This window comes from Callithrix jacchus, chromosome 20 (assembly GCF_049354715.1).
Source record: "Callithrix jacchus isolate 240 chromosome 20, calJac240_pri, whole genome shotgun sequence".
Lineage (NCBI taxonomy): Eukaryota > Metazoa > Chordata > Mammalia > Primates > Cebidae > Callithrix > Callithrix jacchus.
The window spans coordinates 54,520,901-54,534,349 of NC_133521.1; positions in this window are offsets into that span (position 1 = coordinate 54,520,901).

A 13,449-nucleotide genomic window follows, 5' to 3' on the forward strand; every position below is an offset into this window, starting at 1 on the left:
TTTATATACTCCTAAACAGAGTAGAATAGGGCATTGTATATTTTTTATGACAGACTATATTCAGAGCAATTTTGTTTTTAACATTGGGGTGCCTAGATAATATATAGAATTTTTTCGATTCGCTTAAATATAGATTTTCTGCATTTTACATGAGAGAGAAACTGGAGTTGATGTATATACTCCAAAAAAAAGTAGAATAAGGCATTGTATATTTTTTTGAGAGATTATATTCAGAGCAACTTTGTTTTTAACATTGGGGTGCCTAGATAATATTTAGATTTTTTTCGATTCCCTTAAATATAGAATTTCTGTATTTTACATGAGAGAGCATATGGAGTTGGTGTATATACTCCAAAAAAGAGTAGAATAGGGCATTTTATGTTTTTTCTGACAGATTATATTCAGAGCAATTTTTTTTTTAACATTGGGGTACCTAGATAATATTTAGATATTTTCGATTCTGGTAAAATTAGAATTTCTGTATTTTACATGAGAGAGCATACGGAGGTGGTGTATTTACTCCAAAACGGAGTACAATAGGGCATCATATACTTTTTCTAACAGACTATATTCATAGCCATTTTCTTTTAACTTTGGGGCACCTAGATATTATTTAGATATTTTTCAATTCGCGTAAAATCAGAATTTCGGTATTTTACATGAGAGAGCATATTGAGTTGGTGTATATACTCCAAAACAGAGTAGAAAAGGGCATTGTATAATTTTTCTGACGGATTATATTCAGAGTAATTTTGCTTTTAACATTGGGGTGCCTAGATAATATTTAGATTTTTTCAATTCCGGTAAGTTTGAATTTCGGTATTTTACATTAGAGAGCATACTGAGTTGGTGTATATACTCCAAAATAGCGTAGAATAAAGCATTCTATATTTTATCTAACTGACTATATTCTGAGCCATTTTATTTTAACTTTGGGGCGCCTAGATATTATTTAGATTTATTTCGATTCGCGTAAAATTAGAATTTCGGTATTTTACATGAGAGAGCATATTGAGTTGGTGTATTTACTGCAAAACAGAGTAGAAAAGGGCATTGTATATTTTTTCTGACAGATAATATTCAGAGTAATTTTGCTTTTGACATTGGGGTGCCTAGATAATATGTAGATTTTTTTCGATTCGCTTAAATATAGAATGTCTATATTTTACATAAGAGAACATATTGAGTTGGTGTATGTACCCCAAAACGGAGTAGAATAGGGCATTGCATATTTTCTCTGACAGATTATATTCAGAGCAATTTTGTTTTTAACATTGCGGTGACTAGAAAATATTTAGATTTTTTTCGATCCTCTTAAATATATAATTTGTATATTTTACATGAGAGAGCATATGGATTTGGTGTATATACTCCAAAACAGAGTAGAAAAGAGCATTGTATATTTTTTCTGACAGATTATATTCAGAGCAATTTTTATTTGAATATTGGGGTGCCTAGATAATATTTAGATTTTTTTCGATTTGCTTAAATATAGAATTTCTGTATTTTACATTAGAGTCCGTGTTTAGTTTGTGTATATACTCCAAAAGAAAGTAGAATAGGGCATTGTATATTTTTCCTAACAGACTATATTCAGACTGATTTTCTTTTAACTTTGGGGCGCCTTGATATTATTCAGATTATTTTCGATTCACGTAAAATTAGAATTTCGGTATGTTACAAGAGAGAGCATATAGAGTTGGTGTACATACTCCAAAACCGAGTAAAATAGGGCATTGTATATATCTTCTGACTGATTATTTTCAGAGCATATTTGTTTTTCACATTGGGGTGCCTAGATAATATTCAGATTTTTTCGATTCTGCTAAAATTAGAATTTCTGTATTTTACATAAGAGAGTATATGGAGTTGGTGTATGTATTACAAAATAGAGTAGAATAGGGCATTGTATATTTTTTCTGACAGATTATATTCAGAGCAATTTTGCTTTTGACATTAGGGTGCCTAGATAATATTTAGATTTATTTCGATTCGCTTAAATGTAGAATTTCTGTATTTTATATGAGAGAGCATATGGAGTTGTTTTATATACCCCAAAACAAAGTAGAATAGGGCATTGTATATTTTTTCTGACAGATTATATTCAGAGCAATTTTGTTTTTATCATTTTGGTGCCTAGATATTATTTAGATTTTTTTCGATTCGCATAAAATAAGAATTTCAGTATTTTACATGAAAGGGCATATTGATTTGGTTTACACACTCCAAAACAGAGTAGACAAGGACATTGTATATTTTGCCAGTCAGATTATACTCAGAGCAATTTTCCTTTAAACATTGAGGTGACTAGATAATATTTAGATTTTTTCGATTCACGTAAAATTTGAATTTTGTTATTTTACATGAGAGAGCATACTGAGTTGGTGTATATACTGCAAAACAGAGAAGAAAAGGGCATTGTATATTTTTTTTGACAGATTATATTCAGAGCAATTTTGCTCTTAACATAGGGATGCCAAGATAATATTTAGATTATATTCGATTCTCGTAAATTTAGAATTTCGGAATTTTACATGAGAGAGCATACTGAGTTGGTGTATATACTCCATAAAAGGGTAGAATAGGGCACTGTATATTTTTTCTTACAGACTATATTCAGAGCAATTTTGTTTTTAACATTGGGTGCCTAGATAATATTTAGATTTTTTTTGATTCACGTAAAACTTGAATTTCGCTATTTTGCATGAGAGAGCATACTGAGTTGGTGTATATACTCCAAAAAAGAGTAGAATACGGCATGGTATATTTCTTCTAACAGACTATATTCAGAGCCATTTTCTTTTAACTTTGGGGCGCCTAGATTTTATTTAGAATTTTTTCGTTTCACGTAAAATTAGAATTGCGGTATTACACATGAGAGAGCATATTGAGTTGGTGTATATACTCCAAAACAGAGTAGAATAGGGCATTGTATATTTTGTCTGGCAGGTTATATTCAGAGCAATTTTGTTTTTAACATTAAGGTGCCTAGATAATATTTAGATTTGTTTCGATTCACGTAAAATTAGAATTTAGGTATTTTATATTACAGAGCATACTGAGTTGCTGTATATACTCCAAAACGAAGTAAAACAGGGCGTTGTATATATTCTCTGGAAGATTATATTCAGAGCAATTTTGTTTTTAACTTTGGTGTGCCTAGATAATATTAAGATTTTTTCGATTCACGTTAAATTAGAATTTCTGTATTTTACATGAGAGAGCATTCTGAGTTGGTGTATATACTCCAAAACAGAGTAGAATAAGGCATTGTGTATTTTTCCTAACAGACGATATTTAGAGCCATTTTCTTTTAACTTTGGGGTGCCTTGATATTATTTATATTATTTTCAATATCCGTAAAATTAGAATTTCGGTATTTCACATGAGAGAGCATATGGAGTTGGTTTATTTACTCCAAAACAGAGTAGAAAAGGGCATTGTATATTTTTTCTGACAGATTATATTCAGAGCAATTTTGCCTTTGACATTGGGGTTCCTAGATAATATTTACATTTTTTTCAATTCACGTAAAATTAGAATTTCGGTCTTTTAAAAGACAGAGCATGCTGAGTTGGTATATATACTCCAAAACAGAGTAGAATAGGGTATTGTATATTTTTTCTGACAGATTATATTCAGGGAAATTTTGTTTTTAACATTGGGGTGCCTAGATTATATGTAGATTTTATTGATTTGGGTAAAATTTGAATTTTTGTATTTTACATGAGAGAGCATACTGAGTTGGTGTATATACTCCAAAACAGAATAATATCAGGCATTGTATATTTTTTCAAACAGACTATGTTCAGAGCCATTTTCTTTTAACTTTGGGGCGCCTACATAATATTTAGATTTTTTTCGATTCACGTAAAATTAGAAATTCGGTGTTTTACATGAGAGAGCATACTGAGTTGGTGTATGTACTCCAAAACAGAGTAGAATAGGGCATTGTATATTTTTTCTGACAGATTATATTCAGACCAATTTTGTTTTTAACGTTGGAGTTACAAGATAATATTGAGATTTCTTCGATTCGGCTAAAATAAGAATTTCTGTATTTTACATTTGAGAGCATCCTGAATTGGTGTATATACTCCAAAACAGTGTAGAATAAGGCATTGTATATTTTTTCTAACAGACTATATTCAGAGGCACTTTCTTTTAACTTTGGGGCACGTAGATATTATTTAGATTTTTTTCGATTCGTGTAAAATTAGAATTTCGGTATTTTTCATGAGAGAGCATACTGAGTTGGTGTATATACTACAAAACAGAGTAGAATAGGGCATTGTATATTTTTTCTGACAGATTATATTCAGAGTAATTTTGATTTTAACATTGGGATGCCTAGATAATATTTAGATTTCTTTCGATTCATGTAAAATTATAATTTCGGTATTTTACATGAGAGAGTATACTGAGTTGGTGTTTATATTCAAAAACGGAGTAGAATATGGCATTGTATATTTTTTCTGACAGATTATATTCAGGGCAATTTTGCTTTTAACATTGGGGTGCCAAGATAATATTTAGATTTTTTTTCTCCTTGCTTAAATATAGAATTTCTGTATTTTACATGAGAGAGCATATGGAGTTGGTGTATATACTCCAAAACAGAGTTGAATAAAGCGTAGTATATTTTTTCTAACGGACTATACTCAGTGCCATTTTCTTTTACCTTTGGGGGCGTAGATATTATTAGATTCTTTTCGATTCGCGAAAAATTCTAATTTCGGTATTTTACATGAGAGAGCATATTTAGTTGTTGTATATACACCCAGAGTACAAAAGCGCATTGTATGTTTTTTCTAACAGATTATATTCAGAGCAATTTTGCTATTAACATTCGGTTGCCTAGATTATAATTAGATTTTTTTCGATTCACGTAAAATTAGTATTTCGGTATTTTACATGAGGGAGCATACTGAGTGAGTGTATATATTCCAAAACAGAGAAGAATAAGGCATTGTATATTTTCTCTATAAGACTATATTCAGAGCCATTTTCTTTTAACTTTGGAGCACCTTCATAATATTTAGATTTTTTTCGATGCGTGTAAAATTAAAATTTCGGTATTTTATATCAGAGAGCATATTGATTTGGTGTATATAGTCCAAAGCAGAGTAGAAAAGGGCATTGTATATTTTTTCTGACAGATTATATACAGAGCAATTTTCCTTTTAACATTCGGTTGCCTAGATAATATTTAGTTATTTTTGATTCGCTTAAATATAGAATTTCTTTATTTTTCATGAGAGAGCATATGGAGTTAGTTTATATACTCCAAAAGAGAGTAGAATAGGGCATTGTATATTTTTTCTGACAGATTATATTCAGAGCCATTTTTTTTTAAACTGGGGTGCCTAAATCATATTTAGATTTTTTCGATTCTGATAAAATTAGAATTTTCGTATTTTACATGAGAGAGCATATTGAGTTGGTGTATATACTCCAAAACATAGTAGAATAGGGAATTGTGTATTTTTTCTGACAGATTATATTCAGAGCAATTTTGCTTTTAACATTTGGGTGCCTTGATAATATTTAGATTTTTTCGATTCACGTAAATTTAGAATTTCGGTATTTTACATGAGAGAGCATACTGAGTTGGTGTATATCCTCAAAAACAGAGTAGAAGAAGGCATTGTATATTTTTTCTAACAGACTATAGTGGGAGCCATTTTCTTTAAACTTTGGGACGCCTAGGTATTATTTAGATTTTTTCAATTCGCGTAAACTTGGAATTTCGGAATTTTACATGAGAGAGCATATTGATTTGGTGTATATACTAGAAAACAGAGTAGAAAATGGCATTGTGTATGTTTTCTGACAGATTATATTCAGAGAAATTTTGCTATTTACATTGGGGTGCCTAGATAATATTTACATATATTTTGTTTTCCTTAAATATAGAATTTCTGTATTTTACATGAGAGAGCATATAGAGTTGGTGTATATACTTCAAAAAAGAGTAGAATAGGGCATTGTATATTTTTTCAAACACATTATATTCTGAGCAATTTTGTTTTTAATATTGGGGTGCCCAGATAATATTTAGATTTTTTTCGATTCGCTTAAATATAGAAGTTCTCTATTTTACATGAGAGAGCATATTGAGTTGGGTTATGTACTACAAAACAGAGTAGAAAAAAGCATTGTATTTTTTATCTCACAGATTATATTCAGAGCAATTTTGCTTTTAACATTGGGGTGCCTAGATAATATATAGGTTTTTTTCATTTCGCTTATATATAGAATATTTGTATTTAACATGAGAGAGCATAGGGAGTTGGTGTATATACCCCAAAACAGAGTAGAATAGAACATTGTATATTTTTTCTGACAGACTACATTCAGAGCAATTTTGTTTTAACATTGGGGTGCCTAGATAATATTTAGATTTTTTTCGATTCACGTAAAATTAGAATTTCGGTATTTTAAATGAGAGAGCATACTGAGTTAGTGTATATACTCCAAAACAGAGTAGAATAAGGCATTGTAAATTTTTTCTATCAGACAATATTCAGAGCCATTTTCTTTTAACTTTCGGGCACATAGATATTATTTACATTTATTTCGATTCGCATAAAATTATAATTTCTTTATTTTACATGAGAGAGCATATTGAGTTGGTGTATATACTTCAAAACAGAGTACAAAAGGGCGTTGTATATTTATTGTGACAGATTATATGCAGAGCAATTTTGTATTTAACATTGTGGTGCCTAGATAATATTTAGATTTTTTCGATCCGCTTAAATATAGAATTTCTTTATTTTACATGAGAGAGCATATGGAGTTGGTGTATATACCCAAAAATAGATTTGAATAGGGCATTGTATATTTTTTCTGACAGATTATATTCAGAGCAATTTTGTTTTTAACTTTGTGGTGCCTAGATAATATTAAATTTTTTAAATTAACGTAAAATTATAATTTCTCTATTTTACAGTAGAGAGCATACTGAGATTGTGTATATACTCCAAAACAGAGTAGAATAAGGCATTGTATATTTTTTCTGACAGATTATATTCAGAGCAATTTTGTTTTTAATATTGGGGTGCCTAGATATTATTTAGAGTTTTTCGATTTGGGTAAAATTGGAGTTTCTGTATTTTACATGACAGAGCCTATGGAGTTGGTCTATATACTCAAAAACAGACTCGAATAGGGCATTGTATATTTTCTCTGACAGACTACATTAGAGCAATTCTATTTTTAACATTCAAGTGCCTAGATAATATTTAGATTTTTTCCGATTCACGTAAAATTACAATTTCGGTATTTTACATGAGAGAGCATACTGAGTTGGTGTATATACTCCAAAACAGAGTAGAAAAAGGCATTGTATATTTTGTCAAACAGACTGTATTCAGAGTCATTATCTTTTAACTTTCGGGCGACTAGATATTATTTAGATTTTTTTCGATTCACGTAAAATTAGAATTTCGGTATTTTACAAGAGAGAGCATATTGAGTTGGTGTATATACTACAAAAAATTTTAGAAAAAAGCATTGCATATTTTTTGTGACAGATTACATCCAGAGCAACATTGCATTAAACATTGTGGTGCCTAGGTAATATTTAGATTTTTTCGATTCACTTAAATTTAGAATTTCGGTATTTTACATGAGAGAGCATACTGAGTTGGTGTATATATTCCAAAACAGAGTAGAATAGAACATTGTACATTTTTTCTGACAGATTATATTCAGAGCAATTTTGCCTTTAAAATTGGAGTGCCTAGATAATATTTAGATTTTTCTCTTTTCGCTTACATATGGAATTTCTGTATTTTACATTAAAGAGCATATTGAGTTGGTTTATATACTCCAAAACAGAGTAGAATAAGGCATTTTATATTTTTTCTGATAAATTATATTAAGAGCAATTTTGCTTTTAACTTTTGTGTGTCTAGATAATATTTAGATTTTTTGAGATTCACGTAAATTTAGAATTTCTCTATTTTACCATGAGAGAGAATACTGAGTTTGTATATATACTCCAAAACAGAGCAGAATAAGGCATTCTATATTTATTCTAATAGACTATATTCAGAGACATTTTCTATGAAGTTTGGGGCGCATACGTATTATTTAGATTTTTTTCGATTCTCGTAAATTTAGTATTTCCGTATTTTACATGAGAGAGCATATTGAGTTGGTGTATATACTCCAAAAAAAATTAGAAAAGGGCATTGTATATTTTTCCTGACAGATTGTATTCAGAGCAATTTTGCTTTTAACAGTCGATTGCCTATATAATATTTAGATTTATTTCGATTCACGTAAAATTAGAATTTCGGTATTTTACATGAAAGAGCATACTGAGTTGGTGTATATACTCCAAAAGAGAGTAGAATAAGGCATTGTATATTTTTTCTAACAGACTATATTCAGAGAAATTATTTTTAACTTTGGGGCGCCTAGATATTATTTAGGTTTTTTACATTTGCGTAAAATTAGAATTTCGGTATTATACATGAGAGAGCATATGGAGTTGGTGTATATACTCCAAAACAGAGTAGAAAAGGGCATTGTATATTTTTTCTGACAGATTATATTCAGAGCAATTTTGCTTTTAACATTCGGGTGCCTAGATAATATTTAGATTTTTTTCGATTCGCTTAAATATAGAATTTCTGTATTTTACATGAGAGAGCATATGGAGTTGGTTTATGTACTCCAAAACAGAGTAGAATAGGGCATTGTATATTTTTTCTGACAGATTATATTCAGAGCAAGTTTGTTTTTAACATTAGGATGCCTAGATAATATTTAAATTTTTTCGAATCGGGTAAAATTAGAATTTTGGTATTTTACATGAGAGAGCATACTGAGTTGGTGTATATACTCCAAAACAGAGTAGAATAAGGCATTGTATATATTTTCTAAAAAATATATTCATAGCCATTTTGTTTAACTTTGTGGCACGTAGATATGGTTTAGGTTATTTTTGATTAGCTTAAAATTAGAATTTCGGTATTTTACATGAGAGAGCATATTCAGTTGGTGTATATCCTCCAAAACAGAGTAGAAAAGGTCATTGTATATTTTTTCTGACACATTGTATTCCGAGGAATTTTCCTTTTATCATTCGGGTTTCTAGATAATAGATTTATTTTGATTCACGTAAAATTGGAATTTTGGTATTTTATCTGAGAGAGCATACTGAGTTGGTTTATATACTCCAAAACAGAGTAGAATAGGGCATTGCATATGTTTTATGACAGATTATATTCAGAGCAATTTTTTTTTTAACATTGGGGTGCCTAGATATTATTTAGATTTTTTCGATTCGGGTGAAATTTGAATTTCTGTATTTTAAATGAGAGAGCATATTGAGTTGGTGTATACACTCCAAAACAGAGTAGAATAAGGCATTGTATATTTTTTCTAACAGACTATTTTTAGTGCCATTTTCTTTTAACTCTCGGGCGCCTAGATGTTATTTAGATTTCTTTCGATTCGCGTAAATTTAGAATTTCGGTATTTTACATGAGGGAGCATACTGAGTTGGTGTATATACTGTAAAACAGGGTAGAATAAGGTATTGTATATTTTTTGTTACAAACTATATTCAGAGCCATTTTCTTTTAACTTTGGGGCGCGTAGATATTATTTAGATTTTTATCGATTCGCGTAAAATTAGAATTTCGGTATTTTACAGGAGAGAGCATATTGAGTTGGTGTATATACTCCAAAACAGAGTAATAAAGGTCATTGTATATTTTTTCTGACATATTGTATTCAGAGAAATTTTGCGTTTAACAGAGAGATGCCAAGATGCTATTTAGATTTTTTTCGATTCGCTTAAATATAGAATTTATGTATTTTCTATTAGAGATCATATAGACTTGGTTTATATACTACAAAAGAGAGTAGAATAGGGCATTTTATATTTTCTCTAACAGACTTTATTTAGAGCCGTTTTCTTTAAACTTTGGGGCGCCTATATATTATTTAGAGTTTTTCGATTCGGGTAAAATTTGAATTTCGTTATTTTACATGAGAGGGCTTACTGAGTTGTTGTATATACTCCTAAACAGAGTAGAAAAGGGCATTGTATATTTTCTCTGACGGATTAAACCCAGAACAATATTGTTTTCAACATTGGGGTGCCTAGATAATATTTAGATTATTTTCGATTCGCTTAAATATAGAATTTCTGTATTTTACATAAGAGAGCATATGGAGTTGGTGTATATACGCAAAAATTGATTAGAATAAGGCATTGTATATTTTGTCTGACAAATTCTATTCAGAGTAATTTTGTTTTTAACATTGGGGTGCCTAGATTATAGTTAGATTTTATTCGATTCGCTAAATATAGAATTTCTGTATTTTACATGAGAGAGCAGATGGAGTTGGTGTATATATTTCAAAACAGAGTAGAATAGAACATTGTATATTTCCTCTGACAGATTATATTCAGAGTAATTTTGTTTTTAACATTGGGGTACTTAGATTATATTTTGATATTTTCAATTTTGGTAAAATTAGAATTTCATTATTTTACATGAGAGAGCATACTGAGTTTGTGTATATACTCCAAAACAGAATAGAATAAGGCATTGTATATTTTCTCTAACAGACAATATTCAGAGCCATTTTCTTTTAACTTTGGGGTGCCTAGATATTCTTTAGATTCTTTTCGATTCGCGTAAAATTAGAATTTCGGTATTTTACATGACAGAGCATATTGAGTTGGTGTATACACTCCAAAATAGACTAGATCAGGGCATTGTATATTTTTTTTGAAAGATTATATTCAGAGCAATTTTGCTTTTAACATTCGGGTGCCTAGATAATATTTAGATTATTTTGGATTCACGTAAAATTATAATTTGGGTATTTTACATGAGAGAGGATACTGAGTTGGTTTATATACTCCAAAACAGAGTAGAATAAGGCATTGTATATTTTTTCTCACAGCCTATATTCAGAGCCATTTTCTTTTAACTTTGGGGCGCCTAGATGTTATTTACATTTCTTTCGATTTCCGTAAATTTAGAATTTCCGTATTTTACATGAGAGAGCATATTCAGTTGGTGTATATACACCAAAACAAAGTCGAAAAGGGCATTGTATATTTTTATGACAGATTATATTCAGAGAAATTCTGCTTTTAACATAGGGATGCCTAGATAGTATTTAGATTTTTTTCGATTCGCTTAAATATTGTATTTATGTATTTTCAATTAGAGAGCATATTGAGTTGGTGGATATACTCCAAAACAGAGTAGAATAAGGCATTGTATATTTTTTCTAACAGACTATATTCAGAGCCGTTTTCTTTAAACTTTGGGGCGCCTATATATTTTTCAGAGTTTTTGGATTTGGGTAAAATTTGAATTTCGTTATTTTATATGAGAGAGCATACTTAGTTGGTGTATATACTCCAAAACAGAGTAGAATAAGGCATTGTATATTTTTTCTAACATACTATATTCAGAGCCATTTTCTTTTAACTTTGGGTCGCCTAGATATTATTTAGATTTTTCTCGATTCGTGTAAAATTAGAATTTCGGTATTTTACAAAACAGAGCATATTGAATTGGTTTATATACTCCAAAACAAAGTGGAAAAGGGAATTGTATATTTTTTCTGACAGACTATATTCAGAGAAATTTTGCTTTTAACTTTGGGGTGACTAGGTAATATTTAGATTTTTTTCGATTCGCTTAAATATAGAAGTTCTGTATTTTCTATGATAGAGCATATTTAGTTGGTTTATATGCTCCAAAAAATACTTGAAGAGGTCATTGTATATTTTTTCTGACAGTTTATATTCAGAGCAATTTTGATTTTAACATTAGGATGCCAAGATAATATTCAGTTTTTTTTGATTCGCTTAAATATTGAATTTCTGTATTTTACATGAGAGAGCATATGGAGTTGGTGTATATACTCCAAAACAGAGTCGAATAAAGCATTGTACAAGTTTTCTGACAGATTATATTCAGAGAAATTTTGATTTTTACATTGGGGTGCCTAGATAATATTTAAATTTTTTTGATTCGCTTAAATCAAGTATTTTTGTACTTTACTTAAGAGAGCATATGGAGTTGGTGTATATACTCCAAAATAGAGTAGAATACGGCATTGTATATTTTCTCTGACAGTTTATATTCAGAGCAATTTTGATTTTAACACTGGGGTGCCTAGATAATATTTAGATTTTTTTCTATTTGCTTAAATATAGAATTTCTGTATTTTATATTAGAGAGCATATGAAGTTGGTGTATATACTCCAAAACAAAGTAGAATAGGGCACTGTATATTTTTTATGACAGATTATATTACGAGCAATTTTGTTTTTAACATTGGGGTGCCTAGATAATATTTAGATTTTTTCGATTCGGGTTAAATTAGAATTTTGGTATTTTACATGAGAGAGCATACTGAGTTGGTGTATATACTCCAAAACAGAGTAGAATAAGGTATTGTATATTTTTTCTAACAGACTATATTCAGAGCCATTTTGTTTTAACTATGGGGTGCCTAGATATTATTTATATTTTTTTTGATTCATGTACAATTCGAATTTTTGTATTTTACATGAGAGAGCATACTGAGTTGGTGTATATACTCCAAAAAAAAAGTAGAATAAGGCATTGCATATTTTTTCTAACAGACCATATTCTGAGTCATTATCTTTTAACTTTCGGGTGCCTAGATATTATTTAGATATTTTTCGATTCACGTAAAATTAGAATTTCGGTATTTTACAAGAAAGAGCATATTGTGTTGGTGTATATACTACAAAAAAGAGAAGAAAAGGGCATTGTATATTTTTTGTGACAGATTATATGCAGAGCAACTTTGCATTTATCATTGTGGTGCCTAGATAATATTTAGATTTATTTCAATACGCTTAAAAATACAGTTTCTGTATTTTACATGAGAGAGCGTATGGAGTTGGTCTATATACTCCAAAAAAGAGTAGAATATGGCAATGTATATTTTTTCTCACAGATTATATTCAGAGCAATTTTGTTTTTAAGATTGGGGTACCGAGATAACATTTAGATTTTTTTCGATTCAAGTAAATTCAGAATTTCGGTATTTTACATGAGAGAGCATATTGAGTTGGTGTATATACTCCAAAACAGAGTAGAAAAGGGCATTGTATATTTTTTGTGACACATTGTATTCAGAGCAATTTTGCTTTAAACATTTGGTTGCCTATGTAATATTTAGAGTTATTTTGATTCACGTCAAATTAGAATTTCCGTTTTTTACATGAGAGAGCATACTGCGTTGGTGTATATACTCAAAAACAGAGTAGAAAAGGGCATTGTATATTTTTTCTGACAGATTATATTCAGAGCAATTTTGCTTTTAAACTTCGGGTCCCTAGATAATATTTAGATTTTTTTCGATTTGGGTAAATTTTGAATTTCAGTATTTTACATAAGAGAGCATACTGAGTTGGTGTATATA